General features: G+C 40.3%; 1 pseudogene; it reads left to right on the top strand.

The window, feature by feature from the left end:
- Positions 1-13,693: 13,693 nt before the first annotated feature.
- On the top strand, positions 13,694-14,117 carry LOC115521783 (annotated as a pseudogene).

Here is a 14,117-nt window from a genome sequence, read left to right as displayed (position 1 = left end):
GAGAGGCCCTCGGGGCATGCTGGGAACTGTAGTCCACGGTCCAGAAGGCCGCACAACTTCAGCCGCACCGCGAGTTAGGGGTGGGGCCACAGTTGCAGGTGTGAAACTAGCCAGTTCCCAGAGGAAAAGCCACCCTTTACCACCATTCTGTGCTTTGGTCTATGACAGGCTGAGAAGATGGAGGTGCCATTGCAAAGTGAAACCCTGAAACCCGTTTCAGGGAGGTGATTTTGAGGCCCAGAGAGATGAGAAGTCACTTAAGGAAGTGAGCCTGAGCCGGAACCCTCTTCCAGGAATAAATAGGTTATGCAGGGTTCATACTAACAGCACAACCGAGAAGAGCTATCCGCACCTGCTCTCTCCCCTCCATAAGACGGTCTATATCATGTCCCTTTTAACACTAAGGAAAGTGATACTTGGAGATGGTGCCAGCTCAAATTTCACATCCTGAAGGAAGACCTTTTTTTCCCCTAATAGTGTTTACAAATCTGACAGAACAACAAAGTTGAGGAAGTAAAAGAAGATGGGGGAAAAAATCTACCTCCGTTTCTACCCCACGTCCAAAGCTTGCCATCAAGGCTCTTCTCAGGAGGGCTCTGAGGGTTGGGGGTAGGTCTCACATTTAGATTTCTGCATTTGACGTTTGCTGGGCCTACTAGTAGGCCTGAGAGGCTTTGCTCCCGCGACTTTAAACGTGAGTGCCATTACCAAACCTGTGAATGAATTCAGGTCTTTTATAAATTCTATAATTAGCTTATGAATAGCACAATTACCTTGCAGTGTGGTTTGTGTGGTTAAAAGTGTTAATTTGTTAATTGGAACTTTTAAAATATGCTGTAATCTTTTTCATTCTGCAGGAAGCAAAGCTGACACGTTGCCCTCCTCCATTAAGAGGATAGGCCGCACAGAACATTTCAGTCAAAATGGGAGAAACAGGACTTTGCACCCTTCTATAAGTGATAATGATCGGTTTGTTCTTATCATCAAATAAATTAAAACTAGAGTCTTTCCTGATGTTCTAATACAACTTTATCCCTGACCTTTAATGGTACAAATTTCTGAACCTATGGCATTATGTTGATATCATGTAAGAAAATTGCTGTTTCCCACAAAAAACCAGACTGTAAACTTTCAACCTTTACGATCTTAAGGAGTTTTCCCCTTTACATGGGTGTTGTATTTTTTATACCTCTCTCTCTGCCCCTCTCCTCCTTGTGCAAGAGCACATGCACACATGTGCACACACACACCACTCCCTCTCTAAAATAATGTTATAAATAAATAAATAAATAAATAAATACATAAATAAATAAGTGCTTTTGTCTCTGAATTGCCTTTTTGCACCTCCTTGGGCATTTCATACTTTAACAAATTCGGAGCTTCGAAAATAGAATTGACCAGGACTCTCTTGCATCCACACTGGATGCCCCAAAACATCCTACATTCCTACTTCATGGGGAAATAAAATATATTATTTCAAAGCCCTGGTGTCTCTTAGCAGCCTTATTTGCAAGTAAACTACTTTTCTAAAGGGTATGGTTGCATTGCTAAGGAGAGTCAGTCAGTCAAAACTGAATCCATCAGCCCAAGAAGGGCCTTTTAAGCTGTTTGAGCTCAGGCTTTCTTTTGCAGCTCCTGGCGTGGATTTCTTGTAGCAATAGAAGTTCCCTTTCATCCCCTCCTTTGTGCTTTTTTTCTGACTCTGGTTTTGGTTCATAACCAAGCTTGCTCCCAGTTATATACACAGCCACTTTATTTCCCCAAGAGTGGCAGCATCATTGAGAAGTTTGTCTTTGAGGTCTGACTGTATGGTTCTTGTCTGGGGGCAGACAACAGTCAGGGGTCCCTGTATGTGACTGACCAGGGAAACTGGTTGCCTTTTTATGTATGTTTACAACATACACTTACCATGAAACTAATTTTCTAAATGCTTTTGTCTCTGGGGGCACCTGAGTGGCTCAGTTGGTTAAGCATCCGACCCTTGATTTCAGCTCAGGTCATGATCTCATGATATCGAGCCCTGGGATCCTCTCTCTGCCCCTCTCCTGCTTGTGCAAGAGCACATACACACACGTGCACACATACACACTCTAAAATAAATGTTATGAATAAATAAATAAATAAATAAATAAATAAATAAGTGCTTTTGTCTCTGAATTGCCTTTCTGCACCTCCTTGGGCATTTCATACTTTAACAAATTTGGACCTTCGAAAATTACAATTGACCAGGACCTCTCTTGCATCTACCCTGGATGCCCCAAAGCATCCTACGTTCCTACTTCATGGGGGAGGAGGCAGGGCGCAGGACCAAATTCTGCTTACCTGCCTTCCTCCTTAGACTTGCCAACATTCTCAAACCACCCATCAGCAGACAGGAGCTGTTTACTGAGATGGGAGCAAGTGGAGTATTTGCCATTTCTGGGGTTTCTAGACTGGGAGCTCTATCTGGAAGCCTGCCCCACGTATCATCATAGATGAGGCATTTCCATTGCTCACTCAGCAGCAGAGAAAATGAACGCTCTCAAGGGGACCTTGCCAAAGATACCTCAGCTGGCCAGGAAATGGTAGAGTTGAAATTCAAGCCCAAGGCTTGAATGCCCAATGATAGTTTGGCTGCAGGTTGTCCTTGGCCTCAGCTCCTCCACTTTTAATATCCCTGGGGCAAGAGAGTTAAAGGCACATTCCTACAGAGAGAAAAAAAAAACAAAACTAGAAGTAGCATCTCCCTCTAGTGGTGGCGGGGAAAGATTTCACTGAAGAGATTAATTAAAGGATGTTGGGTCAACAGTCAGACTCCCCTTAGAGACCAGTTTGTCCAGCCTGATATTACAGGTGGTGCAACTAAGGTACAGAAACAGAAGGAACCAGGCCCCAATGTCCCACAGTCTGGGGCAGTTAATTAAATAGAAATGTGTTCTTTGTGTCTTACTTAATGTCAGATATGATGCTCAGTGCTTGGGATACACTGGGGAGGAGGACACAGTCCGACTGTTATGGGCTGAATTGTGTCCCTCCCAAAAGTCACATGTTGAGGTCCCAAACCTCAGTGACTCAGAACAGTATTGGAGATAAGTCTTTAAAGGATAATTTAGTTAAAACAAGGCTGGTGTTCTTATAAGTAGAAGAAACCCCAGGGTTGCACACACGTAGAGGAAAGGCCATGTGACGATACAGTAAGAAGGCAATTAACTGCAAGCCAAGGAGAGAGGACTCAAAAGACACCAAGCCTGCCACCATCTTGATCTTAGACTTCTAGCCTCCAAAACTGTGAGAAAATAAATTTCTGTTGTTTAAACCACCCGGTGTATGGTCCTTTTTATGGCAACCCTAGCAAACTAACATGAGGAAACAGACGATAAATGAATGGTTATGAATAATTACAAATCAAACGTCCTGGAGCAATAGCACCAGGTACTATGTAATAGAAGGACTGACTCGGAAATGTCAGGGGAGATTGCCCACAGAGATACAAGTTTAGAAGCAAGGAAGTGGGTGGAAGAGGGTACTCCAAGTGGGGCACCACAGTAAGGGCAGAGACTCAAAGGTAAGAGAAAGCTTGTGTCTGAAGAACTGAGAGAAGGTAAAGCTGAGGGTAGGGACTATGAGGTTGGGCTTTACAGGCCAAGGTAGGGAGTTCTGTTTTTTCCCTGAAAGCCCAGAGGATAAGGGGCCCTCTCAAAGTAGATATAGTGTAAACAATTCTGAACTCAGCCTTTGGTGAGGAAGGGAGAGGACAGTTAGAAAGGTTAGTTGCAGTGGGTCCTAGTGTGATTTTGTTAGGCCAGGTTTTGTTAGGCTAGAAGGGTTTATCAGGATGGCAGAAATCAGTACATTTAAATGCAGCTGGGAAGAATCAAGCAGAGAGGGAGGTGTGGAAGATGTGACTGAGTGAGGGCTTAAAAGCCCTGAGAAGAAAGAAGGGGCACCTGGCATTCTGCAAATTACCTAGGGCCTCTGAGCTTTTCAGGGACCCACAAAAATCTTTGAGTGCTAAATGTAGAATTATTGCCTCCAAAATTGTTTTTAAACCATACCTAATCAAACTTATTGTTTAGTTAAATGACGGCACAACAGATTATTATGTCAACTTCCTTTATGGCAATATTTAATGTTCATAAAAATGGCATTACATTTGAAAACAATTTGGGAGTTAGATTTTTCTTACCTTAAAATAAATTCCAAGTGGCACCTTAGTGCTCCTAAGGCGGGGACGTGGGGGGAGGGGAGGGGAGGGGGAAGCATTGCCAATCACAAATTAGACAAGTTACCTGCAGCTAAGTAATTAAATTCTCAAAAAAAGTATTTAAGATTTTTACAGCAAAAATATATATTTCATATAGGAAGTGAGTACATCTGAATATGTTTGGTGTGGTACATGGTGAAGACTTCTAAAGACAGACTAGGGCCAAAGAAGATCTAAAAGTCACTGTGGGGGGTGGGGTGAGCCAGATCGTGTGACTTATAGGAGACTAATACTGAAGAGGAGGAAGTTTTCAAGGGATTTGGCACAGGAATATTGGCAAGCCCCACTCTAATGGCTTTTTGTTGTCTGTGAAGTAGAAGACGAGGTTGTCTCTTCTGCAAGCAGAACGGGGGAGGCATGGGTTATGGGCAAAGAAAGAGAAGCATGAAGTTTTTTAATTGCTGTTTCAGGGGTGCTTGGGTGGCTCTGTATGTTAAGTGTCTGACTTCAGCTCAGGGCATGATCTCACAGTTCATGAGTTCAAGCCCCACATGGCGCTTCACACTGACAGTGTGAATCCTGTGTGGGAATCTCTCTCCCTCTCTCTGCCCCCTCCTACGCTCTCTCTCTCTCAAAATAAATAAATAAACTTAAAAAGAAAAGAAAAGAAAAAGAAGATAAAAGAAAAGAAAAGAAAAAGAAAAGAAAGAAAGAAAAGAAAAAATTATTGTTCCAGAGAGTGGAAGAAACTACCTGGAAAGTGTGGAGGACCCATTTGAGGGTGGTCACCAAGAGTAAATGTTTGTGCCAATCTGCCTCATTGTGTGTCTCCTGAAACACAGTTTAGCAATCTGGAAGCAGGCACAGAGAGGGGCTTATTGGGTTCACCCAGGAGTGGGGTTCAACAGAAGGATAGGATGAAGGGTCGAAGTATGAGAGGAACTTAACATCTTTGAGTGCCTACATCATGCACACAGATACTTTTACATGCCCTACCTCAATCATAAGGATCATTATATCTGTCAGTATGCATTGGACTATAAGCAAGAGAAAAACTCAACAATGGCATAAGGATATCTGCTTACTTACCAGAGGGTATGGAGGAAAGTATGCCCAGGATTGGTTGGGAAGCTCCATGATATCAAGGACCCAGGCTCTTTTCTTCCCCCATTCTGCACCCCCCCCCCCAAGCAAGTTGAGTTTCATTGCAGGCTTGCACCTCATGTTTGAGCTGGCCACCCCAGCTCACAAAGCATACCTTCCTTCCATGACAGCACTTTCTACAAGAAAGGAGAAAATTATTTCCCAGAAAACTGGCCATCGTTTACCTACATCTCCTGGGCCAGAACTGAGGCAGGTACTTAAACCTAAACTAACACTGAATTGGAAGGCTTCAGTTAGCTTAGCTTTTTTTTTTTTTTCCAGTTTTATTTATTTAAGTAATCTCTACACCCCATGTAGGGCTCAAACTCATGACCCCAAAATCAAAAGTCGCCTGCTCTTCCAACTGAGCCAGCCAGGTGCCCCTAGCTTTGTTTTAAATTGTGACTCCTCCTGGGGCTTGGCGCATGCCAAATAAATAAAATTGGGATTCTGTTAGCAAGAAAAACAGAAGAATGGCTGTTAGGTAGGCTACCAACAGTGTCTGCCACAATCATCACCCTCCATTTTACAGTTGAAGAAACAGGTTCGGGGAGGTTATGTAAACTGATAAAGGTCATAGACCTAATAAGCAGTGGGTCCAGAATCTGAGCCCAGATCTTTCCAATATGCTGTGTCCTTTTAAGGTCTTGCTGAAGCCAAGACCAGTTTTCTTTGCATATAACAATGGTTCCTAACTAGGATTTGAGGACAGAAGGGGCCCCTAGAAGTAGTAAGTGGGAGTGAGGAGAGGAGGGAACCTCCTGGGTATTCACCTATTCCCAGGAACTTTACAAAACTCATATGTTCCTAATGAGACCACAGAAGCAGTTCCCCAAACTGAATATAATGTTAAGAAGCCAAAGATGGAGCACCTGGGCGGCTCAGTCGGATAGGGGTCCAACTCTTGATTTCAGCTCAGATCATGATCTCATGGTTGGTGAGTTCAAGCCCCTTTGCACTACAGTGCAAAGCCCACTTGGGGTTCTGTGTCTCTGTCTCTGTCTCTGTCTCTCTCTGTCTCTCTCTCTGGCCCTATCCTGCTTGCTCTCTATCCCTCTCAAAAATAAATAAATAAACAAACAAACAAACCTAAAAAAAAAAAAATGAATCCAAACATAATCCAAGCAAAAATAATCAACAGATGCTAACTTGTGAAAGTGGCTATTCGTGCAATCTCAAAGTATTCCCTTATAGACTACTTATTAATTAGAAAGGGGAAAGGGTATCTTAAAAATGGAGCAATCTAGTGAACACCACCTCTAACCAAGTGATCACATTAGCATCATCAATACTAAAATAAGCTGATAGCTATGTGTCCTTGGTGTGATGTCCTTAGGACATGTCACTCAAGTAACATCCCTGCCAAAAACAACTAACACAAATCTAATCATGAGGAGACAATCAGACAAACCAACTTATGGGATTGCCCACAAGTGACCCAGACTCTTCCAAAATGTCAATGTCATAAAAGACCTCCTATCATGTCATAAATGTCAAAAAACACTACAACTGTTCTAGTTTCAGGTACACCAAAGAGTCATAACAACTAAATACAACACATGACAGGGGCACCTGGGTGGCTCAGTTGGTTGAGCATCCAACTCTTGATTTTGGTTCAGGTCATGATCTCACGGTTCATGGGTTCAAGCCCCATGTTGAGCTCTGTGCTGACCATGTAGAGCCTGCTTGGGATTCTCTCTCTACCCCCCTTACTGCCTCTCCCCCACTTGTGCTCTCTCTCAAAATAAATAAATAAACTTAAAAAAAAGTTTAGGTATGGGAATGCAAGCTTGTGCAGCCACTCTGAAAACAGTATGGAGGTTCCTCAAAAAAACTAAAAATAGAACTACCTATGACCCCAGCAATTGCACTGCTAGGCATTTATCCATGGGATACAGATGTGCTGTTTCAAAGGGACACATGCACCCCCATGTTTATAGCAGCACTATCAACAATAGCCAAAGTATGAAAGGAGACCAAATGTCCATCGATGGATGAATGGATAAAGAAGATGAATGGATAAAGATGGATGAATGGATAAAGGAATCCTCCTTCTCTGCCTTCTGCTGGCACCTTGCCTCTTCTGCCTTCCCCTCCCACTCCTGTTTCTGCACACACACACACACACACACACACACACAAAGGAGTATTAGTTGGCAATCAAAAAGAATGAAATCTTGCCATTTGCAACTACATGGATGGAACTGGAGGGTGTTATGCTAAGTAAAATTAGTCAGAGAAAGACAAAATCATATGACTTCACTCATATGAGTGAAAGAGACAAAACAGATGAACATAAGGGAAGGGAAACAAAAATAATAAAAAACAGGGAGGGGAACAAAACACAAGAGCCTCATAAATATGGAGAACAAACTGAGGGTTGCTGGAGGGGTTGTGGGAGGGGGATTGGCTAAATGGGTAAGGGGCATTAAGGAATCTACTCCTGAAATCATTGTTTCACTATATGCTAATTTGGATGTAAATTAAAAAAAATAAAAATTTAAAAATTTAAAAAATGTTTTAAATACAACCAATATTGACCAGAATCATAACTTTTTCCATTTAAAAACAGCTATAAAGGTTAGATGAGGAAATTCAAATATTGACTGCATATTAGACAATCATACTACATCAACATTAAAATTCCTGTGTGTTATATTTGTCCTGTGGTTTTGTAGGAGCCTGGTCTTGTTAGGAAGCTTCTGATGTATTTGGGACTAAAATGCCATGATGTCTGCAACTAAATCTCAAAGAATTTGTGTGTATTTGTGCGTTGTGTATCTGTCTGAATATACACAAAGAGAGAGATAAACAGATAAAACAATAAAGCAAAATGTTAACAGCTGGTGACTCTAGATGAAGGATTTACAAGTGTTCATTAAGCTATGCTTAAATTTTCTTCTGCAGATTTGAAAAAAAATTTTTTTAATATTTTTTTAATTTTTTTTAACATTTATTTATTTTTGAGACAGAGAGAGACAGAGCCTGAACAGGGGGAGGGCCAGAGAGAGGGAGACACAGAATCTGAAGCAGGCTCCAGGCTCTGAGCTGTCAGCACAGAGCCTGATGCGGGGCTCGAACTCACGGAACCTGAGATCGTGACCTGAGCGAAGTCGGACGCTCAACCGACTGAGCCACCCAGGTGCCCCTGAAAATTTTGAAAGAAAAAAAATTGGGGAAAAACCCAAATGTAAGTGCTTTAGTCAGAATTCATTTAGTTAAAAGGAGAGAAACTCTGGGGCACCTGGATGGCTCAGTCTGTTAGGCATCCTACTCTTAATTTTGGTTCAAGTCATGATCTCATGGTTCGTGAGTTTGAGCCCCACATCAGCCTCCGTGCTGACAGCAAAGCCTGCTTGGGATTCTCTGTCTCCCTCTCTCTCTCTGCCCCTCCCCTGCTCACTCTCTATCTCTCTCTCAAAATAAATAAACATTAAGAAAAAAAGGAGAGAAACTCTGATAAAAGACCATAAGGCAAGCTGAGGGCAAAGCACAAGCTACCCTAGATCCAGGCCTTTGAGGCTCTGGACCTAAGGGCCTCTTGTAGAATGTTTTTGCCCAAATGTATTTGGTTAGTAAACTCCCCCAGACATATATTGGATGATAATTGTCTAAACAGACTTCCTTCTGATAGAACACAGTCGCTGGAGGAAACACAAGCCATCCCTAACGAAGGGGACACTGACCCTCTCTTACTGTTCCTTCTTCTAATTAATGTGAGGGTTTCTCCCTCATTCATTTCCTAGGTTAATGGCTATGATAATTGGAGCCAACTGTGGTTAGTCAGGATGGGAACTTTAAGGAATATTCCCAAACAGCTATTAAAATTCCATTTGTTTCAGGAAATTCCCTGTCTTTTCCAGCCTGACACTGGACAGCCTAATTCCACTAGTTGGTAGAAAACAAAGCAAAACAAAACAACACAAAAATCTGGCGTCTGTTCCTCTGTCCCAGCTGACAATGTTTAAAACCGGGAATCCTCCTTCTCTGCCTTCTGCTGGCACCTTGCCTCTTCTGCCTTCCCCTCCCACTCCTGTTTCTGCACCACCTTGGATGCAGCCTACAAACTGGCTTCTATACCATCCTCGGTGTCTCTGGCACCATTGGCTCCCACTCCCATCATCAATGTCAAAGAATGAAGAGCACCCCCTTGGACCGCCCACTTCAGATTCCCAGGTAAAAACTGACAATGGGGAACAATTGATTGACTTTTAAGTGGACACAGGTAGAACATATTTGGTATTTAAATTAAGTTTGTTGATTTAATTAAGATAGACATGTTTTTACAGTTATCAGCATTAAATATGGAACTTATTCTATCTAGGTTTGCTGAAGGTCACAAAAGCTCACGTTATCTCCGTTCCAATTTGTTAGTGAAAAGATGACTTAAAATAATGGTTAATTTTGCCTGTCTCAAAGTTTTCATGGGTAATTGTTAAGATAGCTTTCAAAGTCTTTGGTAATCTGAAACTTAAAAGTTTTGCTTGCGTGGTAAGTGGGACTGAATTCACTGGACATATAGGTCTTTTCCAAATAGAATGGAATGTTAAAATATTAATGATTCAATGTAGATTTGTGCTTTTGACTTCTTATTGCAGAGAAACTAAGGCTATTTGGGTCTGTTGGTAAACATGCTTTGCACTTAACTGGTTCATAAATTTGTCATCTAAAAAAATTCTGCTTTAACAGTTCACAATTGGTTACTACTTAGTTTTCACTGGAGACTAAGGTTCCTAAGAGTTAAAATTCTGCTAAATGTAGTTAAGACTGATGGAAATGAGGGAAACAACTCTGTATGTAAAAAAAAGTAGATGTATAAGATATAGTAAATGGAAATATAAGTTTGTTGAAAGTAAAAGAAAGTAATTTTGTCCTAAATGAGATTGGTTGTTTGAAAAGAAATGGCTTGGGACAAAATTTGAAGGCAAAGGAAAGTTGTAGAAGGTTCGTGAAAGGAAATCTTTGGAAAGGAATTTTACATGTGGTTAGAATGGACTAAGTGAAATTAATGGATTTTAAAAGTACACTGGTATTGAGGTGCATGGGTGGCTCAGTTGGTTAAGCATCTGACTTTGGCTCAGGTCACGATCTCACAGTTTGTGGGTTTGAGCCCAGCATGAGGCCCTGTGCTGACAGCTCAGAGCTTGGAGCCTGCTTCGGACTCTTTGTCTCCCTTTCTCTCTGCTCCTCCCCCACTGACACTCTCTCTCTCTCTCTCTCTCTCTCTCTCTCTCAAAAATAAATAAACATTAAAAAAATATTTTTTTAACTACCACTGGTATAAGGTTTAAAATTCTGCTTTTCTATATTCAAAAGACAAAGTTTTCTTGGATTGTTCTGCTCTTGATAAATATATATATTAAATTTTATATATAATATTTATATGATATATGAATAAATCTATAATTCTATATTATATATAATACATATAGTAAATATATGTATGCAAACGGTTTTTTCTCTTTCGTCTGCTGGGAAAACGAAAGCTTATGTTTTGTCTTTATCAGGTCTTTGACAACTTAAAGTTAAAACTTCTCAATGTTAAAGGACCTAAGTTTTGCTAACAACTATACAACCCTACATGTTTGTTTTTGAAATCTCTTATTGCCATCTTGGTTAAATAAATAATTTAAAGTTTTTAAGATTTGTAATGATCTATAATCCTATTTAGGATGTGCTTTATAACTTTCTAAGGTTTTAACAAACTTCCAAGATTTAAATTGTAAATGAAGTCTTTTTGACCAGTTAGGCCATTTTATTTGTTATGTTAAGTTACTCTGCAAACACTGTCAAACAAATAATGGTTAAGTTTAGGTTTTATTGCTTGGGTAAATGCTATAACTCTTCAAATATATACGCAATTCCTAAAATTTTAATATGTTTTGGTGATAAGGTTGACACTTGATATTCTGATTATCAAAGTGTTATGTGTCACAGAAATAACCAAATTTCCTTGTCAATTGCATCAAAATGAACTCTCATCAGACTGTTAACCATGTCCACTTTTTACTCTTTTGTCACTTATAGTTATTGTTCTGATGCTCTTACAAAACGTCTTTTATCTTCAAGATTTATAAAAAGGACTTTTAGGACAAATACAGGTATCTGAAATCTTTAACATTAATACTAAAATGGGTAAGAATTTCCAGAACCAAAAGACATCATTCAAACTGAACAAAAATTAGGAACATGGTACAAAATAAACTGAGGAAATTACAGTTTTTTATGACTCTTGTTTTAAACAATTGCTGGTTCTCTGTTTGCTCTTCCGATTAAGGAAACTTTCTCTTAAGATATCCATGATATACAAAAATAGGATAAGGTATTCATTGGGAAACAAACTGAAGCTTTTAACCTTTCTCTCTACCTGAACCCTCTGAAATTCAGACTCCCAGTAAGTGTTCTTTTTCATGGCAATTACAGTTATTTGCATGAGTTATATAAGAATCTGTTCTCTTTGTAACAGGACACCATTGGTTATTTTACTAGGCTTTGACTGGAAGGTCATATTTGAGAATCATGCATAGACTCAGAAATAACCAAACAGCTTTAAGGAACTAAGGTTGACTTTATAAAGCATGAAGCCAACAAAGCCCGTTGGAAATGTTGGCCTGATGTCTTGCTTACAGAGTTCCCAGCAGCCTTATCAGGTGAGTAAAGAATGTCACTTCCTGGCAGGTGCAGGAACCTCAGGATATCTTGGGGACCTCTAGAAGAGGAACTTGCCCAACTCTCTAAGTATTGCAGGCACGTCTGATGGCAAGTATATGGCTGGCTTCTGGCCTGGAGAGGCCTAAAAGTTCAACCTAGAGATTCCTTACAAAAAGTTCTAGCAAAGCAAATTATAAAGGATTTATATGATCAGTCGCTGTTCTTGCTGAGCTTATGTAATTAATTAGGTCAAGTTTATTAAAACTGGACTTGTTTTACAAGCAAATTAGTCTTGATTTGGCTATCTCTGGAAATGAGGATTATTACAAAAATTATGTTTCAATAATGCACCTTTATGGATGTTAAATTCTAGTTCTAATTGTCTTTACCTGTTTGTTGTTTGCCTAAGTTGAACAACGTGAGGTAAACTTCAGAAGAATTGTCACAATAGCACAGGTATGGACAATCTTGTTTGTTATTTTGTGGGAATAATAACAGGACCCCATGGCCATATATATATATATTTGTGTGTGTGTGTGTGTGTGTGTGTGTGTATATATATATATATATTTATTTATTTATTTATTTTAGTGGGATGGATTTCCCCAACAATTGTATATAAAAAGACTTTTCTCACTGTAAACCTATCAATAGATAAAGACTATAGCGCTTTATTAAATTATTCACTTGAGGCTGGGTTAATTCATCAATCTCTAAGTGAATATACAAACCATATCCTCCCTAAACCTGATTTGACAGTTACTAGAAACCTACCCCATAAAAACCCAGGAGTCCTGGGCGAAAGTCTAATACAGCAGGGGATTTAATTCCAAAATGGAAGGACCCCTACTGGGGTCATATGGTGTACTTCTACTGCAATAAAGTTAGAGGGGCATTCTTCATGGGCTCATATACCCAGAATAAAAACTGTACCTCCTTCACAGGAAACCGATGAGCCAACTAATGTGCTTTCTTATTCCTGAAACCTGTGGAAGACCTCAAGCTTCTCTTGTGATGGTTGCACCTTTCTTCTTCATTCTCCTTTTCCCAATTTATACTGATAATTCCTTCTTATAATGGGTCATTCAAAAGGATCACCAAAGACATTTGAATTACAAACCAAAAAGACCCATCTGATTCCTGCTGCCAGTTCCTACTCCCCTCTGAGAAGTAGTAGGGGTAGAAGTAGTAGAAGTACTCCCCTCTGAGAGGCTTCAAGCCTGACATCTAAAAATCTCACTGGCAGTGCTGGCAGACACCGGGTTTGAAATCTGCTATAACCATTAACCTATAATTGCCTTGTTTCTATATTTCCTTATTGATTACTTATTTGCTTCCTGAACAGAGTCTATGACGGCTATACACAACCTTTACACAGTTAAGGCCTTAAATGACTCTCAAAATAACACTATATTATTAAATACTAAAGTAACTAAAATAAAATTAAACATTAAAATAAAAGCATGAAGCCAAGAAAGCCCGTTGGAAATGGTGGCCTGATACCTTGCTTAGAGAGTTCCCAGCAGCCTTATCAGGTGTGTAAAGAACGTCATTTCCTGGCAGGTGCAGGAACCTCAGGATATCTTGGGGACCTCTAGAAGAGGAATTTGCTCTCTACATAGTTCTACAAAAGAGAATGGCATTAGATGTTTTAACTGCTGCACAAGGTGGAATTTGTGCTCTCATAAAAACAATGCTGTGTAGACGCTCTACAAGATGGGTTTTCCTGAAGCTGCCAGTTCTTTCAGAACTCATCAAATCGAGGCTGCTCCAACCAGCTCTACATTTGATGGATTTAAGGCAAATCTTGTCTTTAAGGAGATTGAGAAGAAACTTGAAGACAAGGGAACTTGAAGAAAACCGGTGGTTTTTTTGTCTTCAAGGTGAAGGATGGCCCTGGGGGTAAAGAAGCCACCTGGATGGTGGATGTGAAGAATGGCAAAGGTCAGTGCTTCCTAACTAGATTGTGACTGCACAATCACGATGGCTGACTCGACTTACTGACTTACTGGCTTTAACGCCTGGTAAAATGAATCCTCAGTCGGCATTCTTTCAAGGCAAATTGAAAATCACTGACAACATGGGTCTGGCTATGGAGTTACAAAATCGTCAGCTTCAGTCAGGCAAAGCTAAGCTGTGA

Source organism: Lynx canadensis, chromosome A1 (assembly GCF_007474595.2).
Source record: "Lynx canadensis isolate LIC74 chromosome A1, mLynCan4.pri.v2, whole genome shotgun sequence".
NCBI lineage: Eukaryota > Metazoa > Chordata > Mammalia > Carnivora > Felidae > Lynx > Lynx canadensis.
This window is presented reverse-complemented; position numbering and strand designations above follow the sequence as displayed.